At 40.0% G+C, this 9,822-nt stretch overlaps 1 non-coding gene across 1 annotated transcript; it reads right to left on the reverse strand.

The window, feature by feature from the left end:
* Positions 1 to 7,783: 7,783 nt before the first annotated feature.
* LOC127743719 (small nucleolar RNA R71) lies at positions 7,784 to 7,889 on the reverse strand. The gene has a single exon (XR_008005102.1). It is a non-coding gene; the product is annotated as a small nucleolar RNA R71 (small nucleolar RNA).
* Positions 7,890 to 9,822: the final 1,933 nt, after the last annotated feature.

Genomic DNA, 9,822 nt, shown 5'->3' on the forward strand with positions numbered 1-9,822 from the left:
ACACCTGCCATACACGTCGGCTCCGACCAACACAGAAGATCTCGACCGAGATCGACCTACAGCTTCAGGTAACCCTTGGAACACTTAGTTTACTTGTAATTGGATCAGAGAGAAGCTGTGTTCGCCTTCATTTGGTTTGGAGTCATTTTTCTTATAGTTTTTCTTCTCTAATTCCTTTATTCTTCTTTTTCATTTTTCCATTTGATTATTTTGAATTCATGTTTGGATCTTATTACCTTTGGATTTTATTAATGTATTGAGCTATTTCCATATCTATTATTGTTGCTTGTTTTGTTATGATTGATTATTTTTAGTGGTAATTTGGATTGAATTATTTTGTCATAATTATCATGTCTTTTATTTTTGCCCATCAAGTGTTTCGAGAAATGTCATCCAATATAATGGAGTAGATTTCCTTGCTTGGTTAGGGGTTGATAATTAGAGCCACTTCAATTGTGATACCCAAGTATTAATCTGAAATTGAAAATTGCCAATTAGCTTGAGACTCACCAACTCTAGTTCTTTCCTACAAAGTAACTAGCACTTGTGAGCTAAGGCTAATTGTTTCACTTGACTTTCCTCCACTTGCTAGAGGATAACTAAGTGAGAGCATTGAGCTTTTATCGTCACACTTGGGAAAGACAATAAGAATAGAATTTCCAATTCTCACTCCTAACCAAGGCTTTTTATATTTATTATTTTGCAACTCTTGCGAATTATTCATTGCTTTAATTTCTAGTTATTTATTTCTCTTGATCTCAACCTTAAAAATTTCCAGGAAAATCACAACCAATAATTTGCATTTTGTGTCAACTCCTAGGGAAACGACCCAGGATTTTACTCCCGGCTATTTATTTCATTTGTGACACATTTTAAATTCGATAGCGAAAATCTTGTTGGTTAAGACTGTACTTGCATCGGTGATTTGGAAAAATACTTTTGATAATTCTTGACCGGCATTTATCCGCTTATCAATTTTTGGCACCGTTGCCAAGAAGTTGCATATGTGGGCTAATTTACAGGTTGGTGTAAATATATTTATATTTGAATAATTGCATTTTTTTTCTTTTATGTGTGTGTTTCTTTTTGGTTTTTAGTAGTATTTATTAGTATTTTTCTTAATATATTTTTTTGCCATGAGCTCTATCTTTCTTTTATTGAATGACACGTTCATTACCAGATCCAAGCTTAGCCCCATTTAATCCTAAAATTGAAAGAATTGTTTCACTTATTATGCGAGCTCGGCGTCTGTTAGCCTCCGAGGGTGGTGAACGGGTTTCACCCAATTCACTAATCTTACACGAGGTTGAATCCGTAGCATCATTTGAGGAAGAAACTAGTTCCTCTCCTACTAAATCTATTGACACCTGGTGCACGGAATTGTGATCACACTTTTCACAACTTCGGTACAACTAACCAACAAATGCACTGGATCATCCAAGTAATAAAACCTTACGCGAGTAAGGGTCGATCCCATGGAGATTGCCGGCTTGAAGCAAGCTATGATCATCCTGTAAATCTTAGTCAGGCAGATTCAATTGGTTATGAGTTTTGATAATTGAAAGATAAATAAAATGTAAATTAAAATAAAGATACTTATGTAATTCATTGGTGGGAATTTCAAATAAACGTTTGGAAATGCTTTGTTGCTTCTGAACCTCTGCTTTCCGATTGTCTTCATCCAATCATGCGTGCTCGCTTCAATGGCAAGATGTATGTTGGTCAATCACCGTTGTCAATGGTTACCCTCCATCCTCTAAATGAAAATGGTCCAGCTACAGTTTTTGTACGGCTAATCAACTGTCAGATTTCTCGTCTCGGATGAAAAATACCAGGCACAGCTACCGCACGGCTAATCATCTGTCGGTTCTCACTTGTGTCGGAATAGGATCTCTCTATCCTTTTGCACACTGTCACTATGCCCAACATTCGTGAGTTTAAATCTTGTCACAGTCATCCCATCCCAGATCCTACTCGGAATACCACAAACAAGGTTTAGACTTTTCGGATCTCGGGAATACTGCCAATTGGTTCTAGCCTCTACCACGAAGGTTCTAATCTCATGGATTCAAATGCTCTTTTGTCAGGAGAGGCAAGTCAAACCCATGTATCAGAGACCCAAGAGACTATACTCCGGCTGTCGTCTAACGACTACGTTGAACATCATGTAGACTGCTTGTGGTTGTCAAGCACGCGGATCTTGGCTAAGCGAGTAACAAAGATAGTGGGTGATTGTCACGGGTCACCCCTTCATTCTGATTTAACTGAATTAAGTACGAGAGTATACCTTGGAGAAGAAGTAAGCGTGAATTGAAAGAGAAACAATAGTGCTTACATTAATTCATGAAGAACAGTAGAGCTCCGCACCTTAATCTATGAGGTGTAGAAACTCCACCGTTGGAAAATACATAAGAGAGAAATGTCTAGGCATGGCCGAATGTCCAGCCTCCCCAAAAATGAAAATCACATAAAAGTGATCCAAAAGTCCCTAATACAATATTAAAAGGTGCTATTTATACTAAACTAGTTACTAAGGATTACAGAAAATAAGTAACTAAGTGCATATAGTGCAGAAATCCACTTCCGAGGCCCACATGATGTGTGCTTGGGCTGAGCATTGAGCTTTACACGTGCATAGGCCTTTTCTAGAGTTAAATGCCAGCTTGGATGCCAGTTTGAGCGTTTAACTCCAGTTCTGGTGCCAGTTCCGACATTTTACGCCAAAAATGGGTCTCTAGTGGGCGTTTGAACGTCAGTTTGGGCCATCAAATCTCGAGCAACGGATGGACAATTATACATTGCTTGAAAGTCCAAGATGTCTACTTTTCAACGCAATTGAGGTCGCACCAATTGGGCTTTTATAGCTCCAGAAAATCTACTTCGAGTGCAAGAGGGTCAGAATCCAACAGCATCTGCAGTCCTTTCTCAGACCCTGAATCAAACTATTGCTCAGGTCCCTCAAATTCAGCTAGAGAATACCTGAAATTACAGAAAAACACACAAACTCATAGTAAAGTCCAGAAATGTGATTTTTGCATAAAAACTCATAAAAATGTAATAAAAAGTAACTAAAACATACTAAAAACTATGTAAAAACAATGCCAAAAAGTGATTGTTTTGTCGGCTAATTAACTGGAATTTCACTAACTCTAGTCTTTCCTTAGGATTTGGCTAGGACTTGGGAAATCTAATCAATTGGTTCACTTGACTTTCCCATGCTTACGCAAAGGTTAACTAAGTGGGATTAACTTCCATTCTTATAGGAGTAACTAGGATAGGACTTCTGAAATTTCATATCTTGCCAAGAGTTTATTTTATAATTATTTATTTACTTTAATTGTCATTTGAATTACTTGTCATACTTCTTCCTTATTTCCAAAACCCCCAATTTTACCTTTTTCATAGCTAATAATAAGAACATACCTCCCTGCAGTTCCTTGAGAAGACGACCCAAGGTTTAAATACTTCGGTTATCAATTTAATTAGGGGTTTGTTACTTGTGACAACGCAAACGTTTGTAAGAAAGGTTGATTGCTTGGTTTAGTAACTATACTCACAACGAGAGTTTACTATAACTTCTAAACCATCAATCTTCAGTTTTTCAGAGACCCAAGAGACTATACTCCGGCTGTCGTCCAATGACTACGTTGAACATCATGTAGACCGCTTGTGGTTGTCAAGCACGTGGATCTTGGCTAAGCGAGTAACAAAGATAGTGGGTGATTGTCACGGGTCACCCCTTCATTCTGACTTAACTGAATTAAGTACGAGAGTATATCTTGGATAAGAAGTAAGTGTGAATTAAAAGAGAAACAATAGTACTTGCATCAATTCATGAAGAACAGCAGAGCTCCACACCTTAATCTTTGAGGTGTAGAAACTCCACCGTTGGAAAATACATAAGAGAAAAAGGTCTAGGCATGGCCGAATGTCCAGCCTCCCCCAAAATGAAAATTGCATAAAAGTGATCCAAAAGTCCCTAATACAGTAGTAAAAAGTGCTATTTATACTAAACTTGTTACTAGGGATTACAGAAAATAAGTAACTAAGTGCAGATAGTGCAGTAATCCACTTCCGGGACTCACTTGGTGTGTGCTTGGCTGAGCATTGAGCTTTACACATGTATAGGCCTTTTCTAGAGTTTAATGCGAGCTTGGATGCCAGTTTGGGCGTTTAACTCCAGTTCTGGTGCCAGTTTCGGCGTTTTACGCTAGAAAAGTGTCTCTAGTGGGCATTTGAACGTCAGTTTGGGTCATCAAATCTCGAACAAAGTATGAACTATTATACATTGCTGAAAAGCCCAAGATGTCGAATTTCCAACGCAATTAAGAGCCTGCCAATTGGGATTTTGCAGCTCCAAAAAATCCACTTCAGGTGCAGGAGGGTCATAATCCAACAGCATCTGCAGTCCTTTCTCAGCCCCTGAATCAGACTTTTGCTCAGGTCCTTCAATTTCAGCCAGAAAATACCTGAAGTAACAGAAAAATAAACAAACTCATAGTAAAGTTCAGAAATGTGATTTTTGCATAAAAACTCATAAAAATGTAATAAAAAGTAACTAAAACATACTAAAAACTATGTAAAAATAATGCCAAAAAGCGTATAAATTATGCGCTCATCAGTTAGCATTTATGCCATTATTTGTTTATGATGCTTTGAAGCTTCTACCATTGAAAAGGTTGGCAACCCATTTTGTTACTAGCGTGCCACGCCCAGAGGCTGGCATGCCACGCCCATCATTTTGCCGTGGTTCCAATAGCTGGTGTGCCATGCCCAGATTCAAGTGGCATGCCCAGGTGAGACTCTTGAGCTGGCGTGCCACGCCTTTGATGCCAGGGCATTTTGGCCAGTTTCACTGACCTTTTCTTTACTGTTTTTAGGTAATTTCATGCATTTTCTTAGGAAATAAGTTAGTTTTTGGCAAATATTCACTCAGACCTTGATTCAAGCATACATTGTGCAGTTTACATTATTTCATGTGGATTTTGCATGATTTTAATGACAAAATTGTATATTGCATTACCCATAATATGGACTAGAAGTTTGATGCACTCTATTGCTTGATTTCAGGACCAAAGGAAGCAAGGAATGGGAGGTAACTTGCAAAGTTAAGGAGAAAAGTGATTGCCAAAAACACTCTCAAAATCCATCAATGCCCACGTTAAACAGTCACGTTAACCAAGTTAACGTGAACTCTAACGTGGAGAAAAGAAGTTGAGCCAACGCTAGTGACACTTAACATTGTCACTAACGTTGGCAATTGCTCACAAATGGCCACGTTAGAAGCCACGTTAACCTAGTTAACATGACCTCTAACGTTAAAGGGGGAAGAGAAGCCAACGTTAGTGACACTCAACATTGTCACTAACGTTGGCCTAAGGTGCAAAGAGCCACGTTAACTCCCACGTTAACTTGGTTAACGTGGGAGCTAACGTAAGAGATGGAGAGTTGTCGACAACGTTAGTGACACTCAACATTGTCACTAACGTTGGAGCAACCACACAACCCGCAAGAGCCACGTTAACCTCCATGTTAACTTGGTTAACGTGGAAGCTAACGATGAGGAATGAAGAATGAGCCAACGTTAGTGACACTCAACATTGTCACTAACGTTGGGATGGCTAAGAATGGCCACGTTAGAAGCCACGTTAACCCATTTAATATGGACTCTAACGTGAGACCTAGGGGCACACTTGAACGTTAGCGACAATGTTAAGTGTCACTAATGTTCTCGAAGGTTGGCAAAAGCCACATTAGAAGCCACGTTAACCTAGTTAACGTGAGCTTTAACGCGAAGCAAGAAGGGGCACAATTGAACGTTAGTGACAATGTTGACTTGAGCAAAAGTCTCTGCCCACTTCACATTTTCTCTCTGCAAGTAAGCCAAGCCCAATTGAATAAAGGAACTGCTTCAAAGATCCAGAGGCCCAAGACTTGAAGAACTAACTAGAAGCTGAGAATAGTAGTATATATAGGAGTAGTTTTGGAAATAGAGAGAGCTTTTGGGGGAGGAGCTAGGAAAGAGAACTACTCTTTGTATCTACTTTCTTTGCACTTCTAGCTTTATGATGTATTCTCCATCTTTGATTTTGATTTCTAGAGCTCTGAACAACTAAACCCCTTTCATTGGGTTAGGGAGCTCTGTTGTAATTTGATGGATCAATACTAATTTTCTTATTCTTCTTCTATCTTTCCTTTTGATTTTACTTGAAAGCTTTCGATCTTCATCCAATTGGATAGTTATCTTAGAAAAGAAGCTATTCAAACATGGATCTCTTTGGATCCTTGAAAGAGGAATGAAGAGATTAGCTAGAAATGCTTTCTCATGCTGGACCAAATTGAGTGTGGATGGGCATGTGGCTATAACCCTCTAAGCATTTGATTTGGGAAGTGCAAGTGGTATAATCAGTGACCACACTTCATCTCTTCTCATGAGCAATTGACTAAGGAATTGGCTATTGATCAAGATTTGAGAGACTGAATTGCAAGAAAGTGTTAAGTATATCGGACTAAGACCAAGGGTGGATGACCCCTATAATCAGCTACATCAAGTCCGAAACTCTCCCCACAGACAAAAGAGACGCTAAAAGGCTCCTAAGGGAGGCACAACACTACACTCTGTTACACTTTATTTTCTGTAATTTACTTTTATGAGCAATTCCCCCATTCCCATTTACAATTCTGCTATTTACTTTCAGTCATTTACTTTCTCGCCATTTTAATTTCTGCAATTATCAACTCTATTCATGGATTCACTCAACTAGATCATTCCTCTAATAAAAGTTGCTTGATCAATCAATCCCTGTGGGATTCGACCTCACTCTATTGTGAGTTTTTACTTGACGATAAATTCGGTACACTTGCCGAATGGGAATTTATTGAGAGACAAGTTTTACCCCGATCAAGTTTATGGCGCCGTTGCCGGGGATTGATTGTGCATCGACAATGATTACATTAGATGATCACTAGATTGAGCATTTGTATTTTGTTTGATTTAATTTTCTGTTCGGTTAATTTGCTTTCCGTCTTAGTTTAATTCTTCCCCTCCCCTGTTTCTTAGTTTTTCTTTGCTATTTACAATTCAGTTCACTAACCCCACTAACTGTTTGATATATTGCATCACTGACACTAACAAGCAATTCTAACAAGATACTTTATGCATTGCTTTTCTTTGCTTGTATTCTGTGGGTTTGTATGACAGGGAGAAGAAGTGGAGCTTCAACTTCCTTTGATTCTGAACCTGAGAGAACCTTCTTAAGATTAAGAAGGGAGGCAAAAGAAAAACGTGTAGTGGGTGCTGAAGAAGAAGAGGAACACTTTGAAGAATACTTTGAAACAACCATGGAGGACCATCGTGAGGAAGAGGTTCACAACCATGGTGGAGGAGGTAGAGCAAATCCTGGTGGGGAAGATAGAAGAGTCTTGGGCTCTTATATCAACCCAAACCCAGTGAATTGCGGAAGTAGCATCCAAAAACCAACCATCCATGCCAACAACTTTGAACTAAAGCCACAGCTCATCACCCTAGTTCAGAACAATTGCTCGTTCGGAGGAGGTGTCCAAGAAGACCCCAACCAACACTTAAGCACATTCCTGAGAATATGTGACACAGTGAAGTCCAATGGCGTTCAATCAGACGTCTAGAGACTGTTGTTGTTCCCATTCTCTCTCAGAGACAAGGCAACTAAGTGGTTGGAGTCTTTTCCAAATGAGAGCTTGACAACTTGGGATGATGTTTTGAACAAATTCTTAGCAAGATTTTACCCCCCTCAACGAGTCAATCGGCTGAGAGCTGAGGTCCAAACTTTTAGGCAACAAGATGGTGAGACTCTATATGAAGCATGGGAGAGGTTTAAAGACCTAACAAGGAAATGTCCATCTGATATGTTCAATGAATGGATGCAGCTGCACATCTTCTTTGAAGGACTGTCATATGAATCTAAGAAGGCTGTAGACCATTCATCCGGAGGTTCTTTGAACAAGAAGAAGACCATTGAGGAAGCCATAGATGTCATTGAAACTGTAGCTGAGAATGACTACTTCTATGCTTCCAAAAGAGGGAACATTAGAGGAGTAATAAAGCTGAACAATGTAGATGCTCTACTTGCTCAAAACAAGCTCATCACCAAGCAGCTAGCTGACCTCACCAAGAAGATGGAGAGAAGTCAAGTGGCAGCAATCACCACTTCAACACAAGAGGAAGCAATTGAAGAGGAAGAAGGCACTCGGGAGCAAGCCAACTACATTGGGAATTCACCTAGATACAACCATGATCTATACTCCAAGACCTACAACCCTGGATGGAGGAATCACCCAAACTTTGGGTGGGGGAATCAACAAGACCAAGGCCAAGATCTGAGACGTCACAACCCCAACAACACAGCTCCCCAACAATTCACACAGAAGACATACCAACAAAACCACAGCAATACATCTCACTCTTCTACCTCTACCCCCAACATACCATCATTTGATGACAGAATCTCTAAGATTGAAACCTTACTTGAAAGCATATGCAAAGACATTCAAGATAATAAGGTGTTCAAAGAGGAGGTGAGAGCCAGTATGAAGAATCGGGGGGAAGCAATCAAGAAGCTGGAATTCCAAGTGGGATATTTATCTGAGAAGATGCCCAGACCCACTAATAGCTTCCCAAGTGACACGGAGAAGAATCCGAGAGGTGAAGCGAAGAAAGTAAGATGGGAAGACTGCAATATGGTCACTACAAATGACAAGGAGACTGAAGACAAGCCAAGCAAGCTGTTAGAACAACCTGAAAATACCTTAGTAGAGAAGGAGAAGAAAGACCAACAAGAACCAGAAATCTCACAACAGGAGCTGCTGAGACTATATGCACCATTTCCTCAACTGCTAAAGGGTGCCGTGGGAAAGAGAATGTACTCAAGGTTCTTAGACTCGTTTGAATCTTTGAATGTGAACATACCATTCATCAAGGTCATTCAGTAAATGCCAGCATTCATCAAGTATATGAAGGAACTACTTCCCAGGAAGAGCTCACTCAAGGGGGGCCAGACTATAGTAATGAACAAGGATTGCGGCACCCTCATTCAAACACAATTGCCTGTGAAAAGAAAAGACCCAGGGAGTTTTCATGTCCCTTGTGCTATAGGGGAAACAAATTTTGATAGAGCACTTTGCGATTTGGGAGCAAGCATCAACTTAATACCCCTATCCCTAGTAAAAAGGCTGCAGATCAATGAGATACTACCTACAGATGTAGTCATAAGGCTGGCTGACAAGACTCAAAAGCAAGCAGTAGGAATGGTGGAAAACGTGTTGCTCAAAGTTGGAAAATACTTTCTCCCAACAGACTTTGTCATCCTGGATATGGAAGAGAGTCACCTGCACCCAATCATATTGGGGAGACCATTTATAGCTACTACTAGAGCACTCATAGACGTGGAGAAAGGAGAGCTAATATTAAGGATCCATGATGAACAACTGAGCTTCAGTATTTTCGAACTCTCACTGGAAAAAGATGAAGAGGATAAAGAACCAAGCAAAGGGCATCATGAGATACTAAAGGAAGAAGCAAGCACTGAAGCACAACCAGCTCATCCTGAGATTTACTGGGTTGATGGACAAGGCCAGCAGCAGGTGCCACAGGTCAAGGAAAAATTTGAGGAACCTAAGCCACCAGAAGTTTGTGAGGACATTAACAAAAGCTCATCAAAGAAGGAGGCCACCAGGAGTAAGAAAATAGCACCAGGGGCAAAGAAGAAGGTACCAAGGGAGTGGCAGAACAAGAAGATTCCTACGTAAGATTTCTCTCCAGGGGATAAAGTAATCTCAGCCTACTTC

This window comes from Arachis duranensis, chromosome 10 (genome assembly GCF_000817695.3).
Source record: "Arachis duranensis cultivar V14167 chromosome 10, aradu.V14167.gnm2.J7QH, whole genome shotgun sequence".
NCBI classification, from domain to species: Eukaryota; Viridiplantae; Streptophyta; class Magnoliopsida; order Fabales; family Fabaceae; genus Arachis; species Arachis duranensis.